Raw genomic sequence first — 7258 nt, forward strand, 5'->3', positions numbered from 1 at the left:
TGATAGGGTTATTCTTTGCAGTCATAACAAATGATGTGCCATAAAGGGTTTGGTCTAAAATATAGAATATTTCTAAAAATTAGATTTTTTAAATGATGAAACATTATTTTCAGTATAGTATTGTTAATGTGTGCTTTCCTTGGCATAGCGTATTAAGTTTTTTAAGGAAATTCTTAAGGTTTAGTACTATTTTTTTTTCTGAGGTTACTGGCGTGCTACACTCTTCCACATTTTTAGAATAAGATAGAAATGTATTCTAAATTTGCTAAGCAATGGTGTTGATTGTAGGTTAAGTCATCGATATATGAGATTTAATTTAGTTTGTAAAGGATGCAACAAGAATAGTATTAGGCAACAAACTTAACTCAGTGATATTATATTTATACGAAGAATTTATCTTGATACGCACTCATGCATATATGCACGCACTAAAACACATATGTTAACTTTATGTATATATATATATATATATATATATATATATATATATATATATATATATATATATATATATATATATATACATATATATATATGTGTGTATATATATATATATATATATATATATATATATATATATATATATATATATATATATATATATATTCATATCCCTTTCTAAGTAAAGATACCTTAACGAGGTGAAAGGATTGCTTATCGTTATGATCAGCAAAGCTGTACTAGTCAGAGCCACCCATACTAACTTGGTTTGTTGTGGGTAGTAAGACCAAATTCTCCCATCATCACCAATCCTCAGTGGCTAACGTGGTGATGAAAAGTACAAACTACAGGCATGATCAAGAGGCCTTTGTCTTGCAGTGGATTAGAAACGGCTTCGTTTGTTTCGTTGTTGTTGTATATATATATATATATATATATATATATATATATATATATATATATATATATATATATATATATGTCTATATATATACATATATATATAGACATATATATATATATATATATATATATATATATATATATATATATGTATGTATGTATCTTTTTGTATTTGTATCGTAAATTATTTGCGCACAATTTGCAATTTTCAAAACCATCGAAAATTAAAAGGATGAGAAAGAAACACAACTCCATACTCAACGTGTTTAATTGTATTTGTACATGTGTAGTTAAGCATATTTTGGTATTTCTATTTACTTATTTTTCATTGCATGATTTTTATCCCTTACCAAATATTTTTTTTAGCTTTTTTCCATCGGATCTGTTATACACGGACACTTTTACATATAACATAAACTACATTCAACTCCTAACAATGCCATTACATCACCTGAAGGTAATTCTCGTCATATTTACTCACTTCATACTGTATACAGTAAGGTATTCACTTCCTATGTATCATAGTGGAAAAACTCTACTAACCTATGGTAACATATTTCTTATTGCTGAATGAATAATAGTACATGTTGATGACACCTGTGTTGTAAATCAGAGTTGTTCTAAAGTATCTGCGCACCCATGAACGTACACATGCATATATAAACATACATACATGTGTGTACTTAATATCGTATACAAAATATAATATATATGCATATATATATATATATATATATATATATATATATATATATATATATATATGCAGTAAATATATATATATATACATTTGAAGGTGTGTGTAACTGCATGTACCTGCGTATTACTGCCGTGTGCATGCTCATGTATGTACCTGTTTGTGTGTTTTAAGTATACATACATTATTTTGTGTAGTGTCCTCGTGTCCCATACACATTCAGCGTGCTTGTCTAGATATTTGACGTAATAAGCTCGAGTTTCTAAGTAATGCTGTCCGTATTTTGAGTTTTTTTTAAGAGGCTCGGATTAGTTTCCGGGAAAGGTGAGGTATAGATCGAATTTAAGGAAAGGAAGTAGGATACAATTTAGCTTGTTCAATGTTGATCGAAAAATGAGGTACAAAGTAAATTTATTTATCGAAGGGAGGAGAGAAACTAGAATTGATAAAGGAAAAAGAAAAGATAAACAATTCAACCTTGTCGCAATATGCATCGGTGGTTTGGACAAGGAGAGAGAAAATCTTAAATAACGTCACGAAAAATAATTTGTCGAATTTCGTTATAGAAGTTATGATCTTTGTCAAGGTCTTATTCTATAAACCTTGATCTTAGTGAGGATGATAAATGAAGGTAAAAGATTTAAGAACAAAAAGTCTGGGAAGACGGTAGAGAAAATTAAAAGCCAGGTCTCTTCCCTGAATAGATAACTGAAAATAAAAAGCTAATTTTTCAGGTATCAAAATATTATCATATTTAAGCCTGTATAAAATTTGAAAGTACTTAGATGGATTATGTCAAGTAGTAAAGGAAAATAGTCACCACTCTAAGCCATGGTTAATCTTAGGGCGAAAGGAAGCGTTAAAGGAAATTCTAGAAAAGCTTAGAAATATTTATAGAATGTAATTTCAGTAAGCAGAGGATTGTCATTTCATGAGAATGAAGTTTGACGGGATTTTCTTTTCACGGGAGATCAATAGAAAACAAAATTATCATTTATTAACGAAAGAAGGAATGAGAAGTGCAAGTTTTAGAAAAAAAAGAAAGCTACAGGATTTAAGGAAAATTAAAGCAATTCATTTTATCCAAGAAAATGTACCTAAAGAATTATAGAAAATAGTATTAATGCCAACGTGTCCAGATAGGTGCTTTAATCCACAGCAGAAATTAAATATTTTGAGCTTTAAAACTTTTTTTACTCTGTTAAGACAAAAGCAAATTGATCAGCGAATTGAGAGAGGAAATTTTGAAGCCGAGAAAAAAAAGGGATATTGGTAAAGGAGGACACATATTACTGCATTCCTGAATTCAAAGAAGAAATACGTAGGTGATTAGAAATTATTCCAAATTAGAAGCAGGGAAAAACTTGGCATAATCACATCTTCAGTAAGCAACCGGGAATGAGAGACCATTGTTAAGTTATGTTTTAACAATATCAGGGAGAGACCCTAAAGAAGAGAAGTAGGGCAGGAGGTCAAACCGATGATGGAATTTCTTATGCAGGAAATCTATCACATTTTAGAGTTCGTAAAAATCAAAAAGAATTTTCAGTATAGGTCTTATGTATAAGTTCATGATCATATTTTTTGAAATTAGAAAACATAGAAAACTGGACATATTTTAAATATAATTTTGTTTATGGAATACAGTGTTCATTGTATTATTAATATGAATTTTGTTTAAAGTGTAAAAAGCATTAGAAATTTCATCTCGGTTCATTTGTGCAGAGAAAGATATGCATCTTTAGTAAAACAGAAATCTTCTTTTGAAAAATAATTAGCAGATATCTCTGTTAAACAAAACAATCCATGAATTTTAGTGATGATAATTGCTACAACAACATAATCTAAAACCACTTTTGAAGACTTCTTTCCTTCTGGCGCCAGCACCAATCGTAACTTACATTGTACTCGATGCCAACCACAATTTCTCTATCAGTTGGCAATCAGTCACGTAGCACCAGCTGGATAAGTGAAGGCATCTTAGACGTCTGTCACTAGGTTGCCTGTTCTGAAGTCGAAGCAATTCTGATTGATGGATGGCTGAAGATCGTCGCATTAGTCTTTGAACATCCGTCATGATGTCTCGGTCTTGGAGGAAGGAGACCTATCTTGCCTCCAATGTCTCAGTGAGGATTTCATCTTTCCACTTGGCCCGGAGAGGTTCTAGTCGAAGTCAGACATGGCAACGAATTCTTGGTTTAGGTTGGACATTCTATCACTGTTGGGCCCATTCTCTGTACTTAAGCTGCACTAGATATTATTTTTCGTTAATCCATGGCAGAGTGACCTCCTGTTAGGAAAGAGAGCAACATGTGATAATCAAGGGTCATTCGTAGTACTTGTATTAAGCATATATACAGTTTTATATGCGCACAGTTAAAATGAGCAACTAATTATTTATGGAGTTAGGCTTCCAGATTCACACTCTATCCTATATACAGTATATATATATATATATATATATATATATATATATATATATATATATATATGTATGTATATATATAGATAGATAGATAGATAGATAGATACATACATACATACATACATATATATATACATATATATATATATATATATATATATATATATATATATATATTCATATACATACATACTGTATATATATGTATATATATGCGTGTGTGTGTATACAGTATATGTATACACACACACACACACACACACACATATATATATATATATATATATATATATATATGTGTGTGTGTGTGTGTGTGTGTGTGTGTGTGCAGGTATATGTGTATATGTATAACCCATGTTGCAAAAGACGTAATATTAGGTACAATTACGTTACATTCACTAGTTTAGCTGATAATCTTACATGATTTTAGCATTTATGAATTATACAAGGAGGAATTTCAGTGAAACAGCAATTTAATGTATGATGAACACTGTTTCATAGAAACGTATGAATTGCTATTTATAAAGAAATATTAAGAAATTCCGTCAGGTTTTGGCTGTACACAATGTGTGACAACGACAACAGTGTTCGCATTTGTTTGCACTATGGCTAATACTTTGTTAAATAATTACTCAAATTCCATTTACAATTAAGATGATAATAAACATAGAAAATTGTGAACGCTTTTTTTTTCCTGATATGGCTGAGTCACTTGTTACATTATGATTGATAGTCCAGACAAAGTATAAATATAGATCAACAATTTGCTATAGATTAAAAAAAAAAAAATGACAACCATACTTTCAAGTGTGTGTTATTAATGCCTCTGGAAATTAACTGAAGTAAAAGCAGAAAATGTGTGTGTGTGTGTATGAGAGAGAGAGAGAGAGAGAGAGAGAGAGAGAGAGAGAGAGAGAGAGAGAGAGAGAGAGAGAGAGAGAGAGAGAAAGGGAAAGGAGTTGGAGTTGGGGAATAAAAAAAAATCCTGTGTAATAAGAACATTTAAAAGCAAACAAACAAAAACGGATCACAACGTCTTACCTGCCCGGGGAAACAAGAGAAAAGTGAGACTGAGGTACTCGGAACCGTGCATTAAATACGACCTCTTCCACAGGTGGGCGGAGCGTAACAAGGTCATGAATACGGAGAACATAATATTCATGGGAACGCTTTTAAGTTTTCCATTAATTTGGATTACTCAAAAAATCTAAAGATACTTAATGTAATTCGGTATTATTTAATCATCATTTTATTGAACAAATCGAAGTAAAATAGGAAAATATAAGTGTAAATAATCATGAAAACAATAAAAAAGATTGTCAGAAACTCAATACGTCAACAAACCTGCACATTATGAAGTATGACCTTCGACCCTGGTAGAAACACGTGACTGTCATTTCTGCAAATGATGATTAAGGTCATATAGCGAAAGTTTTTTATTTTTCTCTTATTCTCTCGTTCTTTGGCGTCCTTTGCCGTCGGCTGCTTCCTGAATATGGATGCTATTACTGTTCGGTCGAAGGTTTTTTGCCTACCTTGTATATCTCTTTAGGGGACGCAGAGAAAGTTCAGTGCATGCGCTGAATGCGTAATTGTATTACTCTTGCTATTGTTATGTTTTAACTTAGTGACCGGTTTGCAATCCTCACACACAGAGCAGATATATATATATATATATATATATATATATATATATATATATATATATATATATGTATATATATATAGATATATATATATACATATATATATGAATTTGTGTATTTTCTTGCAATAGTAAATCTTAATTTGCATTCAATATACAGGTAGATATATAAAATACACACACACACACACACACACACACACACATATATATATATATATATATATATATATATATATATATATAATTATTTTTATGTAAGTATATATATATATATATATATATATATATATATATTTATATATATATATATATATATATATATATATATATATATATATATCTTTTTCCGAGTGTGGATACCCTAACGTGGAAATAGGGTTTGTGTATCGCCATGATCAACAAAGCTCTACTAGTCAGGCCTATCCTTGCTATATGTGGGTTTGCTGTAAGCGATCAGACTAAAGTCTCCCACCATCAACAATGCACAGTTGCCAGAGTGATGATGGCCGCATTGACACTTTACTTCTATTTTTTTCATTCGCATTCAGCATTCATACCTCACTTCCATACAAGATTTTTGGTTCAATAAGCCTTTCATATATTTCAACCTTGGTTGCCATTGATACTCCAATCTCTCTCCCACTTTTGCCCATTTCTATAACCAGCCTTACACCACCCTGTTGTTATTTACCTTTTCTTTCATCTCGCTATCATATTAGATATATTCTTCCAAATACTATTATGAATTGACTCCTTCCATTTTATTTCCACCTTATTAACAATCACACCTCCATCTATCCGGTTTCCATTTTCCATCATAAACTTAAACTTTCTCCTTGTAAACAGTTTCAGTCTTTTACTAAACTCTGCTATTTCCCCTCACTATCTTCAATCAGTACTCTATTATCTGCAGATATAACATTAAATCCACATTCCATTCAGTGCTCCCCTTATTGTCGTACAAATTTGCACCCGCAACACTTGTCCTTTTTGAGACTTCCTGCATCACTTCACACCAAAAGGTATTAAACAGGTATAAAGACATAAAGCCTACAAATTCTAATACGTATTTAACTTGTATTTTAAATCCTTGTTATCATTCGGAACGGCTTATTATCAATATAATACATCCTTAAGACCCTCGACACTGCCTCTCTCAATTCTAATATCAGCTTTATTTAGGTTTGTGTAAGGGGCAAATTGCTCTCAATCTTCTCAAATAAGTATATTATAATAAAGTCTTCATCTTCGCACCTTCTTGCTTGTCTCAACTTGCACTGTTCCTTCCATCTTCAATCATCTGACTTGAGATTCTTGGAATGTTGAATAATGCTGTCCCCATGAAATATTTAATTTTTTTTTTTTTTATAATCTTTTCCTCTATGCAATATAACACCTATTTCTTTTATCCATTACTAAAGACACAACTTAAACACCTTTGTCAGCCACTGGATTACTTTTCCACTAACATACTGCAATATTTCTCTTGTACTCCATGGTGTTTCTCCGTTCTTCCGTCTCCTAATTCACCACATTATCAAACTTACATTTATCCCTTCCACTTCTGCGTGATTCAACCTTTCTCCTCTCCATTCCATATTTAACAAATCCTCAAACGACTAATTTCATACATCCGAGACTGCAT

General features: G+C 31.2%; 1 long non-coding RNA gene across 1 annotated transcript; it reads right to left on the reverse strand.

Moving 5' to 3' along the window:
- Positions 1-1095: 1095 nt before the first annotated feature.
- On the reverse strand, positions 1096-5092 carry LOC137641545 (uncharacterized). The gene is made up of 2 exons (XR_011044543.1): positions 5007-5092; positions 1096-3830 (listed from the first exon to the last, which is right to left on the reverse strand). It is a non-coding gene; the product is annotated as an uncharacterized lncRNA (long non-coding RNA).
- Between the last annotated feature and the right edge of the window lie 2166 nt (positions 5093-7258).

The sequence above is a fragment of the Palaemon carinicauda genome, chromosome 5 (genome assembly GCF_036898095.1).
Source record: "Palaemon carinicauda isolate YSFRI2023 chromosome 5, ASM3689809v2, whole genome shotgun sequence".
Taxonomy (NCBI): domain Eukaryota; kingdom Metazoa; phylum Arthropoda; class Malacostraca; order Decapoda; family Palaemonidae; genus Palaemon; species Palaemon carinicauda.